The sequence below is a fragment of the Tamandua tetradactyla genome, assembly GCF_023851605.1.
Source record: "Tamandua tetradactyla isolate mTamTet1 chromosome 15 unlocalized genomic scaffold, mTamTet1.pri SUPER_15_unloc_2, whole genome shotgun sequence".
Classification (NCBI taxonomy): Eukaryota; Metazoa; Chordata; class Mammalia; order Pilosa; family Myrmecophagidae; genus Tamandua; species Tamandua tetradactyla.
Window position 1 is genome coordinate 567,659 of NW_027518245.1, and position 16,881 is coordinate 584,539.

Consider the following 16,881-nt stretch of genomic DNA (forward strand, 5'->3'; position numbering starts at 1 on the left):
ACAGTGTGCCCAGTGGGTTCTCAGACCCACTCTGTGGTCATTTTCCCAGTTTCAGAATGCATAATTAGAATCAGCATACATATAAAATGCAGAATTCCCACAGTGGTTCTATGGCTTATGGAGTGAGGGCTATTGTGGAAGCAAAGACCAAGTGGAAGCCACTAGAACTGCCACTACTTAGGAAAATAGCTAATCAGAAGGAATACCATATTCCTGGAGAGATTGCAGAGATTAGTGCCACTCTTAAAGACTTCAAGGATTCAGGGGTCATTATTCTCACCACATCCTCATTCAACACTCTTTTTTTGGCCTATGAAGGAAACAGATGGATCTTTAAGAATGACAGTGGATTATCATAAACTTAACCAGGTGGTGACTCTAGTTACAGATGTTCAAGATGAGGTATCATTGCATGAGCAAAGCAACACATCACCTGGTACCAGGTATTCAACTATTGATTTGGCAAATACGTTTTTTTCTAAGGAACCATCAATAGGGACTACCATATACAGTTGGCATTCAGCTGGCAAGGCCAGCAGTTTATATTCACTCTCCTGCCTGAAGGGTATGTTATCCAACCCTATGTCACAATTTTGTCTGCAGGAACAATGATCATTTCTCTCTCCCACAAGATATCACACTGATCCATTATATTGATGGTATCATGCTGATTGGACCTGGTGAGCAAGAAGTAGCAACTACTCTAGACTTATTGGTAAGGTATTTGTGTGTTAGGGGATGGGAGATAAATCCAAAAAAAAAATACAGAGCCTTCCACCTCAGTGAGATTTCTGTGTTCAGTAGTGTGGAGCATGTCAATATTTCCATCTTAAGGTGAAGGATAAGCTGTTGCATTGGGCCCCACCTATGACCAAAGAAATGATATAATACCTACTTGGTCTCTTTGAATTTTGGAGACAACATATTTCTCATTTGGGGATTTTGAGTGGGAACCAGAATAAGAGGAGGCTCTGCAACAGGTATAGGCTGCATGGCAAGTTGCTCTGCCACTTGGGGATATGATTCAGCTGATCTAGTTGTGCTGGAAGTGTCCATGGCAAATAAGGTTGCTGTCTGGAGCCTTTGGCAGGCCCCTATAGGAGAATTGCATGCAGACAATTAGGATTTTGGAGCAAAGCCTTACCATTCCCTACAGATAGCTACTCTCCTTTTGAGAAACAGCTTATACTCTGATTCTGGGCCTTAGAAAAGACTGAATGTTTAACCATGGGCCACCAAGTTACCATGAAATCTTGGCTGCCCATCATGAGTTGGATTTTGTATGACCCACCAACCCATAAACTTAGGCATGCACAGCAGCACTAAATCATGAAATGGAAATGGTATATTATAGATAGGCTCAAGGATATCCTGAAGGCACAAGTAAGTTTTATGAAGAAGTGACCCAAGTGCCTATGGACTCCACTTATTTCATATCACTTTCTCTTTCCCAGACCAGAACTATGGTCTCTTGGGGAGCTCCTTACAGTCAGTGGACTGAGGAAGAGAATACTCAAGTCTGATTTACAGGTGGTTCTGCAGGATATGCAAGGAACACCCAGAAGTGGACAGCTGCAGCACTATAACTTCATTCTTGGATGCCCTTAAAGGACAGAGGTGAGGGGAAATCTTCTCAGTGGGCAGGACTTTGAAAAGTGCACTTGTTTGTTTGTTTCAATTGGAAGGAGAGCTGGACAGAGGTGGGTTTGTATACTGACTCATTGGCTGTGGCTAATAATTTGGCTGGATAGTCAGGGACTTGGATGGATCATGATTGGAAAATTGGTGACAAAGAAGTCTGGGGAAGAGTTACATGGATAGAACTTTCTGGGTGGACAAAGAACTTGAAAATATTTGTATCCCATATGAATGATCACCAGAGGGTGACTTCAGGGATTGCTTATCATGTAAGAGGCAGTGATTTATTCTAACTGGAATAGACATATACTCCAGATATGGGTTGCATTCCTGTATGCAATTCTTCTGCTAAAACTACCATCCATGGACTTAAAGAATGTCTTACTCACTGTCATGGTATGCCACACAGCTTCACTTATGATCAAATAACCCACTTCACAGCAAATGAAGTGTGGAAATGGGCAAGAGCTCATGTGATTCTCTGGTGTTAACATGTTCCCCAACAACCAGAGGTAGGTGGGTTGATAGAATGCTGGATTGGCCTAATGAAGACCCAATTACAGTGCCAACTAGGCAAAACCTTGCAGGGCTGGAGCAATGTTCTCCAGAAAGCTGTGCATGCTTTGAATCAGCACCCACTGTATGGTACTATTTCTCTCCAAGCCAGGATTCATGGATCCAGAATTCAAGGGATGGAATGGGAGTGACACCACTCACCATCACCCCTAATGATCCACTAGGAAAATTTTTGCTTGCTGTCCCTGAATCCTTAAATGCTGCTGGTATACAGGTCCAAATTCCAAAAGGAACAGTTCTCCTATCAAGAGACACAGCAATGATTGCATTAAACTGGAAATTAAGAGTACCACTTGGCCACTTTGGTTTTCTCATGCTATTGAATTAACAGGAATGACAGGGGATTTCTGTTCTGTCTGGAGTGATTGATCCTGATGATCAAAAGAAAATAGAACTGCAGCTACACAATGGAAGTAAAGAAGAGTTTTCCTGGAATTCAGGAGTTTCCCCTAGGGTGTCTTCTAATACTACCATGCCCTGTGTTAAAAGCCAATGGAAAATGGCAACAACCCAATCTAGGCAGGACTGCCAATGGCCCAGAAACTTCAAAAATAAAGATCTGGTTCATCCCATCTGGACAAGAACCTTGACCAGCTGAAGTGCTTGCTGTGGGTAAAGGGAACATAGAATGGGTCACGGAAGAAGATAATGCTAAATATGATACTATTACCATGTGACCAGTTGCAGAAATGAGGACTGTGATTGTATCAGAATTTCTTCCCTATTTTGTTAGGAGTTTGCTTGCATTTTTACGTAAGCAAATATCTTGTTTAGCTCTTATCATATGATGTAAGTTTCATTGTCATGTTATAGTATTTAAGTCATAGGGTATGAAGTTTAAGAGTGAATGTTACTTAAGGTCTTGCACCCTATTCTGTAGAGATGGAATACATTTTCAGTCATATACAGGACAGCTGGGTGTTTTTAGGTGGAACATAAGTCTGCTACTGCGTTCTGTTTGGAAATGAAACATGTTTGAAGGTGATGTGTATAGTTGCCAATTTGACAAGGTGTGGACTGTGATGGTTAGGTTTTGGTTTCAACTGGCCAAGTGATTTTGCCCAGCTGCCTTTTCAGGCAAACACTGGTCTGACCATTGTTGCAAGGATATTTTATGGCTAGCTGATAAACTGGAAGGCTGATGTATTAAATCATGAGTCTGTTGATTGCATCTGTGGCTGATTACATTGGAGATAAACTAAGGCATGCCTCAGTCAAAGAAAGAATCCAATCATCTGAAGGCTTTTAAGAGTAAAGAGAGACTCTTTTAGTGCTTTTACAGCCAGTGAGCTCTCCTGTGGAGTTCATCCAGACACTTCATCAGAGCTGATAGCTTCACAGCCTGTACTACAGGTTATGGACTCTTCCATTCCCACAGTGAGGCACCTTTATAAATCTCATATTCACAATCTCTCCTGTTCATTCTCTTTCTTTAAAGAACCCTGACTAACACATAGTATAATGTGGCAAATTGTATAATCCATCTGCTTAGAAAGAGTTACTCTCATCTGTTGAAAACGAGGGGAAATGATAGAGTGCATTATATTCAAAAGGTACAAAGAAGATTCAGTGTATTTATGGAGCATTCAGGAATGATTAAGTTAGAAAGACATTGTATGGTTGCCAGGTATATTTGAAAACCTCTAGGAATTTAGAATCTGTGCTTAGTCCAGGGTCAGGATCTTACTCAATTACTGTTTCTGATGCATCATTGAAAATTGCATGTTTTTGGAGTCATTGATCATTGAAGTTTTAATTGATATAGGTGGTAGATAGAGGGACATAATTTTGGTATCAATAAGCATTTGTTGAAATTACAAATTGTGAACTTAGTGCAGTATTGATGAGGAGAGATAGATGATGTTTATTGAGAGGGATCAATGCATTGTAAGTCCCCATGTAGAAAGAGAACCCACATATGGATGATTTTTGTGGAAAAACTAGGACAGGAGGTTGTGTCCACAGGGTGGGACTTCTGATTTTGGTTATGAGAAAGATAGTCCAGGTAAGACTATCTTTGATAGTCTTGAGTTGATTAAACCAGTCATAAAATAATTTTGAAGTTGCATGATTGATGCCCAAATCCACTTTGGAAAGCTCTAAAATTCAGGGCTGACTGGATTAAGGCAGTAATGTTTCCAGAAACCCCGAGTCATTGAACCAAGATTATTTAAGGCAATTGTATACAGGAGGGAAGGAGGAAGGCAGAGTAGAAGGGGATGGACAGACCGAAGACCTGGGGTGACTGTTGGAGAAACAATACCAGAGCATAAACCAAAAATACTTAAATTAGAATTTTGCAACATTTAATGGTAGGTCAAGACTGAAATCCACATGTGGCAATGAGTTAGGGATACCTATTTTAGAATCATAAAGAGGATTGAAAAACTCTGAGCATCATGGGTATTTAACACATGACATTCATGCTTTTCATGTTCTTATCTGTAAGATATCTGCAGTCACATTTTCATTATTAGGAGCAATACCCATAGCCTTCTACTTGAGTTTAGGAGATGAGAATCTTCCTCTGCTTCTCTTAGAGCACACCACATTTTCTGTTGGCTAGGCCAGTAGGGTTATTTCCAGGTGACTGTTTTGATGTACATGACATGTGGGTCTGAATATTGTGAACATGTCTTGAATCTTTTGGCTTCTTTCTCAATTGTCAGAATTGGTGGCCTTAGGCTTGGACTGTGTGAGAGTGAAAATCCAGTGGGAGACAGTTGGTGGTGGAACTACTGACAATGCAACCACTGGTAAGTACAGAATTGATATTTCTACTAAAATTAAATACATATGTAGAAATATGCAGATTTCTTCCACTGTCCTGTCCTATTTTAAGTGTACTTATGAGATACTCATATGTTTGAGATTCATTTAGTTATACCCATGAATCTGGTACAATTGTGGTGGGCCAGGGACTGAGTATGAAGTAATCTCTCTTCCAACATTTACCCCAATTCATTCCAGCCTTCATTAAGATATAATTATCTCACAGTAGAGATGTGAGAGAATTTACATTCTTCATGCAACTCATGGTCTCATTGGGGAAGTAATTCACTAAGTTAGTTGTAGTAATGTAGTAAATGCAAGGAAGAGATGAGTAACTGTACAAATCTGTTCAGTAGGAAGGTAGATGGTTCATTAGATGAGTTCAATGCATCCAGTGCTATGAGTACAGTGGTCAAGGCTATGTGGTGTTCAAGAGAACATGAGGAAGAAAACAGAAAATCCCATGGAAAATAATGGATTTATTTTACCCAATGGTAAACTTCCTACAGTTTTAATAGAATATATCTGCACATTTTCATAAGATGTTTGAAATTCTCATTATCATCTTGTCCCCAGTTAATGATTTTCTCTTTTTTGAAAAACATTTGTACAGATTAGGCAAGTGGAAGCAAAGCACAGGAATATGGTTTTCTTACTTTAATCTGTGCATACAAGTGGACTATTGTAAGTAGAGTAAAATTTTAGGACCTGTGAAAATAGGTCCTAAACCAATAAAGAGCTCATTTTATCCTTGAACAAAGTCAAGAAGAATATACAAGAGACACAATGAAAACAGCAATTTGGAAGTCCAGGAGAATATCGAGTATGGGAGGCCTCTTATCATGGGAAGAATCTCCCTAGGACTGTACTTTACTATAGGAGCCTCAGGGAGCCCTAGTTTTATTTGAAGAGCCTATCCTCATATCTCATAATAAAAATCTGAGTTTTGTAGAGTTGAAAGAGGAAGAACATACTGTTTCTAAGTTCTTTATAAAGTCTGTACATTTATACAAAATGATGTACATTGCTTCCAGCTTTTCTGCCATTTTAATGAATAAAAGATTTATCAGTTCTAGATAACAAGTTCTGATTAGATAAGAATCATCACCACATTGGAGTTCTCAAAACTTATAAAATTTTTTGAGACTATTTCATAGTGAAGAAACTGATATCATTGCAGGTGCCTCATTGGTTAAGATGGATTTTAACTTTGGATCCAGGGGGAAGTCAGTTATCACACAATAGGGGAACAAAACAATAATACATGAAGAAACTGGTTATTACTCACAGATCCTAGCAAAAGAATGGTGCCATGTGGAGTCTGTGGTAAGCATGAGCAGCCCTGGTTTTATGATGGCAGCATACAATCAGAGCAAAAGAGACAAATAAAATTGTGATTTTAATGTGGGCCAAGTAAGTAGATTTTCCACAGGAGTTTCAGAGATAGGTTAGTTTAAAGAAAATGACTGAAAAGTGTCCCAGTTTGAAGGATGGTTACCTAAATATTTGGGTCCACCTGCTGTTTCTGGGGGAGGCATGTGGGTGACCACAGATATAGGAGTTTATAATTCAGGGATTAAAAACTGTTTAGTAGGCCAAAAGTCAGTGTTGAAACAAGTGGCTTGACCAAAAGAAGGTGAATATTGAGGCAGGACACAAAAGTATTTTGATAGGATACAGGGGAATAATTAAACCATAATTATGTTAAAAAAATGGCAGATCATGAAAAAGACATCCCTTGTGATGAATCTGTGAATTTACTTGAAATTGATGGAGAAGAGAGATGTAGTTATGAATTCTCAAAAGCAAATTTTATGATCACCATCTGGAAGTTATTATCAGATTTTTTGGAAAATTTCCAGGATATATTTCACCATATGACATGCCATATTGCTCTATGCTGAGCTTTTATGGATTCAGAGTTTGTCGCTGTGAGTGTACCTGAAATATAGGTGCCAGGTTAGAAGTGAGAATGAATGATTTGACTTGATTCCCAAACACAGCGTAAACATTTTATACACAGAAACCCCCCCTTCCTCTGTGCTGTCATTTCAACCAATCTGGAATAGATATTAACAGTGATGGCCCTGTCTAAACCCAAATAACTATGTTGTTTGAGGAATCAGTGAACTTCAGTGATGTAGCTATAGAACTCACCCAGGAAGAGTGGGCCATGTTAGATACAACCCAGAAAAAGCTGCTCAGAAATGTTATGCTGGAGAATATCAATAATCTGATGTCCATCCTGGTGAGTTTCTCAAAAATTCTTCTATATTTTCATCCATCTGTCCATCAACTATCCAATCTATCATCAATTTATTCAAGTATCTTGACAATTTTGCCATGTCACCTTGATGTCTGTTCTAAATCTTTCATAACTGTTACGACTACTTGAAAGAGACTGTCTCTTCACCTTTTACATACATCTCATTTGCACACCAGGGGCATGTAAACTTCCTGACTAAAATTTTAGGACTTTCTTTATGCTCAATCTCCAACATTCAGAAAAGTCCTAAGAACACAATGAGTAATATTTCTATGGATAAAACTATGGGAATAAATGTTCTCTAAATAATTATTGTTCTCTAGGGACTGTGGTGCAGTTTCAGCAAACAGAAGAAAAATAATAGGTATACTTTTTTTCCAAGCAGAAAATAGATTGCTCTGGTGGGAGTTTATGTTGATTGGATTCTTTTATAACACACTGTTCAACCACTGTGGATTCTTATTTTTGCCTTGTATGAAAAGACTGAGGATAGTGTAGTATATGTATTCAGGCTCAGGTGTCAACATGTTCTTAGTTTCTTTGAGTGAAGGTCAAGAGATATACTTTGCTGGAAAGGTATTATCAATTCCCACTGTTTAAATTACATTTCTTTTGCTTTCTTCATATTTTACTTTATCATTCCTCATTTTCCTTCCTGGAATTGGTGTTTATGAACTTGTTTCAGTATAGAACTCAAAAATTTTTTTGCTTCTTTTATTCATAAATAGTGTATCAGCTCTGCAAATCAGAAGTGGTTTTCTAGTTAGAAAAAGGAGGGGAACTGTGGAGAGAAGGATTTCTCCAGGACAGAATCTTAGGTGAAGTCTAAAACCTGTATTTCATTATGATGATTGGCTTGGTCAATGAATGAGCATGGTCTTAGAACTATCAATTGACAATTTACTTAATTGAGTGATATTCTCTGAAATGTAGGCTATGATTTGGGGGGGAAACTCCTAGATAGTGTTTCATACATGTATCAATCACTAGTCAAGAATCCATCTGTGATTGTATTTGTCTTAGGGAAAGTGATATTTATATAATTATAGGAGTTAAACTTTCACACAATAGCCCTTGTTCTCATACTTCTCTCTGATGATTTTCCCTCTCTTTATTATCCATAATCCCACATTTAAAAATTCATTTATTAATTAAAAAATAAAGAAACAAAATAAAACAACATACATAATTGGTAATTCACAATATCATCACTTAGTTGCATAGTCATCATTTCTTAGAACATTTGCATTAATTCAGAAAAAGAAATAAAAAGACAATAGAAAAAGAAATAAAATGAACACAGAAAAGAAAAAAAAAGATTATACCTACCACATCCCTTACCCCTTGCTTTCATTGATCACTAGCATTTCAAACTAAATTTATTTTAGCATTTGTTCCCCTTATTATTTATTTTTATTCCATATGTTCTACTCCTTTCTTGACAAAGTAGATAAAAGGAGCATCAGACACAAGGTTTTCACAATCACACAGTCACATTGTGACAGCTGTATCATTATTCAATCATCCTCAAGGAACATGGCTACTGGAACACAGCTCTACATTTTCAGGCAGTTCCCTCCAGCCTCTCCATTACATCTTGAATAACAAGATGAAATCTACTTGATGCATAAGAATAACCTCCAGGATAACCTCTCAACTCTGTTTGGAATCTCTCAGCCATTGACACTTTGTCTCATTTCCCTCTTCCCCCTTTTGATCAAGAAGTTTTCTCAATCCCTTGATGCTAAGTCTCAATTCATTCTAGGGTTTTTCTCAAATGCTTGATGCTGAGTCTCTGTTCATTCCAATATCTCTGTCCCATGTTGCCAGGAAGGTCCACACCCCTGGGAGTCATGTCCCATGTAGAGAGGAGTAAGGTGGTGAGACTGCTCATCATGTTGGCTGGAGAGAGAGGTCACATATGAGCAACAAAAGAGGCTCTCTTGGGGGTGACTCTTAGGCTTAAATTTTAAGTAGACTTGACCTATTCTTTCTGGGGTTAAGTTTCATATGAACAAACTCCAAGACTGGGGGCTCAGCCTATAGCTTTGGTTGTCCATAGTGCTTGTGAGAATATCAAGAATTCAACTTGGGGAAATTGAATTTCTCCCTATTCTCACCACTCCTCGAAGGGGTTTTTGCAGATACATTTCCACTCACTGATTGAATCACTCTGGGATTCATCAGGGCATCACTCTGGACAAATCAGCAAAATCTCATGTCCTACCTGAGATTTCAAGTACTTCTGGCATTCAATAAAACTACCTACATAAGTTATATTAGGAAATGTACTAGTCAAAGTATAAATTTTGTAACAAATAAACATTTTTTGCTTTAGTTTCACAGAAGGTGACATTTTTAAATATTAATTTTCTATTTTCAGTGCCCTGCAATAATGACATTCCTTTGTTCTTCCTCATGCAAAAGCATTTTTTAAATTGTACCTTGTATATTTCACTATTATTATACACTCTAGGCATTCCTAGATTATACCATCTCAATCTTTAACATCTATCTTTCTTTCTGATTTCATTTATGTCCCCAGCCCTCCTCCCTCTATCATTCTCACATGCAGCTTCATTCAGTGTTTTAATATAATTATATTACAGTTAGGTAGTATTGTGTTGTCCATTTCTGAATTTTTGCATCCAGTCCTGCAATAATCCCACATTTTTAATGCTGAAAATGTGAAAGTTGTCAATTTCTGGAGATTTTTTGCTACTTCCTAGAATACACCTTAGTTTTCCTTAATTTTCCATTCTTTCTCCATCTAGAGGACAATATTTGAAACATAATCACATGGGCATTGTTTTTTATGTATATTTCATTCTGCTAATGCCAATCTATGTTTCCATTTTTTTTCAGGAAGGGAAAATGACCATAAAAAAGAAAAAATGATAACCATGCAACATCTATGCCAGAAGAACACACTTACCATCCAGTCAAACATGAGCTTCATGAACACTTGTCTTCCAAATAGAGAGCACTTGTCTTCCAAATAGAGAGCAAGGATTGAATAATTTAGGAGTTCAGCACAATCATCTGACAGTAACTAAAATGGGATTAAACACTGTTCCATTAAAAAGTTTTAAACAGTTTCAAATAAGGAAAAAGTAGCCAGAGCTAAAATCTATAACCTGAAATCTTATAAAATTGCATAAATATGTTTCCTACATATATTCTTTGAAACATAATGAAGTTTTCAAAATTAGATATCTCTGCAGTTGAGATGCTCCAAAAGAGAAAATCTCTGCATACCCAAAATTAGTACACCAATTGAATGCTGCAGAAGTGATTAATTTAAATTGGAGACTCACTGAATGATTTGACCAGAGAATTGAATTAATGAATATAGGTGGACACAACTTTTAAGGGTCTCTGTTCTCACTTGCAGCAGAATGTTTCTTACACTGAACCATGTCCCTCTAAAAATAGTGATTTGGGAAAAGATTCCATTCACTCCACATTGACTGACAAGGGAAATAAACCCTGTGTGAACAAACAATTTCAAAAAATTCTCAATGTCCAGTCATTCTCTAGTCAACATAAGCAAATTCATACTGGATGTATGATATGTGACTGTCATCTATGTGGAAAAGTCTTTAGAATTAGTTCTGTCCTTAAACAGCATGAGAAAACATGCACTGGAGAGAAGCCATATGGCATCCATATATGTAGTAAAGACTTAACTGTTAGTTCTCCCCCCAGACAATATGAGAGAGCTCATGCTGGGATGAAATTATGTCTGCCATGTATGTGGGAAAGAATTCACTGATAATTGTCAACTCAGAAAACATGAGAGAACTCATGTTCTCATGAGAGAAACCTTATATCTGCCATCTATGTGGGAAACCTTCAGTCAATGTAGTAACCTTAGGATACATGAAAGAACACACACTGGACAAAAACTGTATGTCTGCAATCTATGTGGGAAATCATACAGTCAATGTACTGCCCTTAGGGAACATGAGAGATCTCACACTGGGGAGAAACCATATGTCTGTCATTTATGTGGAATATCTTTCACTATGTGTCATAAACTTCATGACATGAAATAACTCATTTTAGATGGAAACCATTCATGTGGGAAAAATTTTAGACATTATTCTGCAATTAGACAATATCAGAGAACTCATTAAATATGTTGTGCATATGAAGAAGTCTTCAACCACATTAGTAATCTTTAATAAAAGTAAAAGAACACAGACAGAAGTGTAATATTCTGTCAATTTAATCAATGTGTAAAGGCTTTATTTACAATCTGTCCTTAAATAACATGATTGTATTTTCTTGGAAGAACACAATAGGTGTCTGTAATTACATGTAATAGATTTCAGCTGAGCTCCAATCTTGATGTGCACAAGCATAGCTCATAGTATGTGTGATGGTTATGTCCTGGTGTCACATTTGGCCAAGTAGTGATGCAAATATTCTTGTCAGTCAAGCACAGGCCTGACCATTTCTGCAAAGATATGTCATGGCTCATTGATGAACTGGAAGGCTGGTGTATTAAATTATCAGTAAGCTGATTGCAACTGTGGCTGGGTACATCTGCAATCAACTAAGGAGTGACTCCAACCAACAAGATTATCCAATCAAAAAGGGAGAATGTAAATAACCAAAATCAGAAATGAGAAGTGAGTCATTACAATGGATCCTGAAGAATCTTGCTATATTCTATAGTGTAATCTCTGAAATAATCTTTACTGGAGTCATAACAGCAAAATCTTACAGTATCTGTCCTTTTCTGTTGGACTTATTTCACTTTGCATTATGTCCTCAAACATCATCCACATTATCATATGCTTTGGAACCCCATTCCATCTTACACCTGCAAAATATTCCATCATATGCATATACCATATTTTGTTTATCCATTCCTCTGTTGATGGGCACTTGGACTGTTTCCATATTTGGCAATAGTCACTAGTGTTACTATGAACATTGGTATGCAGATGTCTATTTGTGTCTCTGCTTTCAGCTTCTCTGGATATATACCAAGTATTGCTATTACTGGATCATGTACCAACTCAGTATTTGGTTTTCTGAAGAATCACTGAATTGTTTTTCACAGTGGCTGCACCATTATATACTCCCACCAACAGTGAATAAGTGTTTTAATTACTCCACATCCTTTCCAACACTTGTAGTTTTCTGCTTGTTTAATAGTGGCATTCTTATGAGTGTGAGGTGATAGCCCATTGTTATCTTGATTTGCATTTCCCTTATAGCTAATGAAAATGAACACCTGTTCATGTGCTTTTTAGCCATTTGTGTTTGCTCTTCAGAAATGTCTATTCATAAGACCTGCATGTTTTATAATTAGGTTGTTTCTTCTTTTGTTGTTGAACTGTATAATTCATTCATTTACAGAGGATATCAAGCCTCTGTCTGATATGTATATTCCAAATATTTCCTCTCATTTATTTGGCTTCCTCTTCACCTTTTTGACAAAGTCCTTTGAGACACAGAAGCTCTTGATCTTAAGGAGATACCATTGAATAATTTTTTCTTTCACTGCTTCTGCTTGAAGTGTAGTTAAAGAGGTTACCTCTTCTGACTAGATCTTGTAAATATTTCCCTGCATTTTACTGTATAAGCTTTGTGGCAATGACTCTTACAGTTCTCTCAGGAAGTGTTAGTTCTCCAACTTTTCTTTTATTTTTAGGATATCTTTAGTTATTCAGGATCTCTTTCACTTCCAAATAAATTTGATAACTAGCTTTTCCAAGTCTTCAAAGTAGATTGATGTGATTTTGATTGGTAGTGCATAAATCTGTAGATCAATTTGGGTAGGATGGACAATCTTAATGGTATGCAACCTTCTTAACCATGGTACCACAACATTACCAGAGGCAAAAAATTGGCAGAGAGGAACAAGTGATAAGAGATAGTTTTGATTTGATATTTGGTCAGACTATGTTTGTCAGTCCTGTCACTATGGACCAATGAAAACTGTCTAAAATTGAGAGTGCCACTGATTGTGCAAGCAAGTGACGATACTGTAAGACACAGTTTATTTTGTACATAATCCATCATGCCCAATAAATAAAGGGAGCTAAAAGATACAATGACTGAGAAGCAAAATGGTGAACTCTGGTACACTTATATGATGGACTATGGTGTGGGTACAAAAAGAAGGATGACAAGAGGTATGCAAAGAAATGAATGAAATAAATCAGAAAGAAAAGAACAAATATGCTAAAATCTCTTTCAGAAAATATTTATAGGAAAATTAGATTCTAGATAGTAATCCCATATAGCAGTCACCTTTAGTCTGAATTGGTAAGTGTATGTCTAATTTCTGAGAAACTGAGCTCTACGTGTGTTTTCTTGGTAACTTGAGAAAACCTGTGCCACCTATGACCCATAAATGGAATGCTGCAGCCCTGAAAGTTAGCATACTGTGTTAGTTAGATTCAGTTGTCAACTTGGCCAGGTGAGCATACCTAGTTCTGTTGCTGCGGACATAAGTCAATGGTGCGTGAACCTCATCCTTTGCCAATTACATCTGCAGTCGGCTAGGAGGCGTGTCTGCTGCAATGAGTGACGTTTGACTTAATTGGTTGGTGCTTAAATAAGAGAACGCAATGTAGTACAGCCAAGCAGCTCAACATTCCTCATCTCAGCACTTGCAGCTCAGCCCAGGCATTTGGAGATGCAGAAAGAAGTCACCCCGGGGAAAGTTGTTGGAACCCAGGGGCCTGGAGAGAAGACCAGCAGAGACCATCCTGTGCCTTCCACATAAGAAAGAACCTCAGTGGAAAGTTAGCTGCCTTTCCTCCAGAGAACCAACAAAATAAATCCCCTTTTGTTAAAAGCCAATCCGTCTCTGGTGTGTTGCATTTCAGCAACTAGCAAACTAGAACACATACCTATATGCAATAAAGTTAAATAAACTAAAAAGGAGATCAAGTTTGAAAGCCAATCTGGCTGGGGCTAAAGTAAATCAGAATACAGTATAAAAGATGATACTGTGTGTACTCTTGACCTTCCCCTATTATATAAGTTCAAAGGCATAGAGGTTTATTATATCTAGAAGCTAAATATTCTGTAACACAATCTAATTTAACATATCTTGATAGCTCATTTAAAAAAAACCCAAACTTCTGGATTCCAGAATGTCAATGAGGCCTTATAATTTTGTATAACTTAATGTAATACTAGGATACATCTCAGACCATGGTGGGCTTATAATTAAAAAATGTTTTTAGAGTGTGTTGAGAGTCCAAGGATAACAAGTGACACTATTAAACTTTTTCATTTGGGAAACCCTTTCAACCACTGGGGACTACCAGCAAAACAGACCAAGTCCTTGATTTTGAGTCTTGCACATATAAAACTTATTTCTGAAGTGAAGAAGCTAAGACTACCTATGAAAGGTCTAAGAGATGCTTCCAGGAAAACCCTTCTGTTGCTCAGATGCAGCCTCTCACTCTAAACCCAATTCTGCAAGGAAAATCATTACCCTCCCTCCTACATGGGTCATGACATTGAGGAGTAAAATCTCCCTGAGAGCATGGGTTGTGACTTCAGGGGATGAAGCTTGTTCTGATACTGACTGATTGACAACATCTTCTTATCCAAAAGGGGGAAAAGTGTAATAAAAAAAGACATCAGTGGCTAAGAGAGAGCAAACACATTCAAGAGGCTATTCTGAAGGCTTCTCTAATGTAAAATTCAGTTAGATAGTACTAATTGCTATGGTTTGCTAAACCCCAACCAACATTATTCTGCTTCACTCTTGAGAACACATAAGGCTTGAACTGAGACTTTATGAAAGCTTCTTGCCTTAAATTTGTTTTTCTTGAAGTTGTAATTTCTAGAGGATACCTAAGCCAGATAATTTCTGAAACCCAGAGGGACCAGCTTCTTTAAAATTATCAATTTATTACATCTCCATATCTATTAATATTTATACTCCTTCTGTACATGAAAAAGTCAGAATGAGCATTACCTAAAGATCTCTAAAGATTGAAAGAATAATTAAAGGAGAAGGATGAGTTATGAAAGAGAAAATAGGATTTAAAATATGCATGTGACTGCTGAATCACCACATTGATATTCCTTCTAGCTTCCAGTGTTTTCGACTAGCTAGAAGGAAAAATCTGAAATAATACAATGGTAACCCATGACAAACTCTGAAACCTGTTCTGTAACTACTTCTTGAAGTTTACTTTGAAAATTTTTGCTTTTTTCCTTGTACATATGTTATATTTTGCAATAACACATATTTCAAAAAGTTATTGTGTTGTCAAGAAAGATTTTTGTTGCTTGTGTTTTCATTTTTTTACCTCACTTATTTCTCAAGGTCTTATTTTTTTTACTTTCATTAATATATGTACATCTCAAAATGCCTTATTATCCATTTTGAGGCATACAATTTAGGATATCAATTATATTCAATATATGCTGTGTTTCTATCATGATCATCTATTACTAAAATATTCACAGGGAGGAGAGAGCATGGAGAATATTTCACAGGGAGGAAAGAACAGGGAGATCAGTAAGGGGAGAGCAGGGTGCATCAGATCAGGTGTGACCCCCAACAGGGGTGGGCAGCAGTGTATGGGGAAGTGAGGATTTGTGGGAACTGACCATCTCTCCACTCCTGCCTGCCCCAGCTGCTTGCTGGAGAAACCTCCCCAAGCAATGCTGAAGTTGTCAGCAACCATGGGGATCCTGGCATGTGCCTAGTCATCCACCATGAAAATCCTAGAGATTTTTAAAAATATATTTTTCACCACTAATATTTTTATTTATATTTGTATTATATATACTTTTATTTATTTCCATTTTATTGATTCTTTGAAATTATTATTGTCTTTCAGTCTGCATTAATTCCCAATATGTCCTGGGGTGTCTTTCTGACTTTGGGGCCTACTATTCCTGTGATGTGTTTCCTTGTTTGATTTCTTATTTTATTTTAATTTTTTTGAGGGTAGCACATGGACCAGGAATTAAGTCCAGGTCTCCCATGTGGAAGGTGGGCTGTCAGCCACTTAAATACATGTGCATCTCTTCCTAGTTTTTAATAGACATTCAAGTAAAATTGTACCCCTTACTTGGTTTGACAGGGAACTACTGACAAACAAAGCTCAAAAAGGAGCCTTCAATGCAAAACCAAGTAAATAGAAAACTTTAGATGTGTGAAGGAAATCAACTTGCAAAAAATAACTTCATTATTACAACTAAATATCTGAACACAACAGAAAATCTATGTGAAGATCCAGACAGAAATGTCTTGGCTAGATGACCAAATCAGAACACCGTAGAGGACACAGAATATGGAACAAATATTCAAGCATATTTATAAAGAAATAATGGATATTAGGAAGACACTAGAAAAGCATAAAGAAGAATTTGAAAAATTAAATAGAAACATGGCAGCTCTCACAGAGATGAAAGTTACAGTAGCTCAAATCAGAAGCATACTGGAGACACATGGTAGCAGATTTGAAGAAGCAGAAGGAAGAATAAGTGAGCAAGAAGATAGAAACATTGAACTAGATCACACAAAATAGCAAATGGCAAGAAAGGTGGAAGAAATGAAACTGGATCTTAGAGAAATGATGGACAAAAGGTACACAAATATAAGAATCACTGGTGTCAAAGAAGGAGAAGAGTGA

General features: G+C 37.1%; 1 long non-coding RNA gene across 1 annotated transcript in view; it reads left to right on the top strand.

The window, feature by feature from the left end:
- Nucleotides 1–11,898, top strand: part of LOC143672780 (uncharacterized) — a 130,243-nt gene extending 118,345 nt beyond the window's left edge. The window contains exons 3-4 of the long non-coding RNA XR_013170025.1: nucleotides 4,884–4,970; nucleotides 10,118–11,898. This is a non-coding gene — a long non-coding RNA (uncharacterized LOC143672780). The remainder of the gene's footprint in view (nucleotides 1–4,883; nucleotides 4,971–10,117) is intronic.
- The last annotated feature ends 4,983 nt before the right edge of the window (nucleotides 11,899–16,881 follow it).